The following is a 319-nucleotide window of genomic DNA, read 5'->3' as shown; positions in this document are numbered from 1 at the left end:
AGCTAGTCGCGTCAGTCCATAGGGTTAGTTAAGTCGTCATCTGTTTAGACTTATTTCTATTAATGTGGGGGATTGTTGGAACTGAATTTTCAGAAAGAAGTTTCTGAAAAATTGCAGATTTTTGACGATGACTTTCCGGCGACTTTCCGGCCAAATTCCGGCCAAACGGCTGAACGGAATTGTGAGCTTGATAGTGCAATGGAAAGGTGGTAACGAGTACTATAAAATGGTATACTCATATGTCAAAAACTGAGTTGAATTGAATGAGAAATAAGGGTGTGAAGTGAGCCACTTGGTCTGATTTTTTGCGAAAAATCCT

This window comes from Capsella rubella, unplaced genomic scaffold (assembly GCF_000375325.1).
Source record: "Capsella rubella cultivar Monte Gargano unplaced genomic scaffold, Caprub1_0 scaffold_7, whole genome shotgun sequence".
In the NCBI taxonomy this organism is placed as follows: Eukaryota; Viridiplantae; Streptophyta; class Magnoliopsida; order Brassicales; family Brassicaceae; genus Capsella; species Capsella rubella.
Note: the sequence above shows the minus strand (reverse complement) of the source record.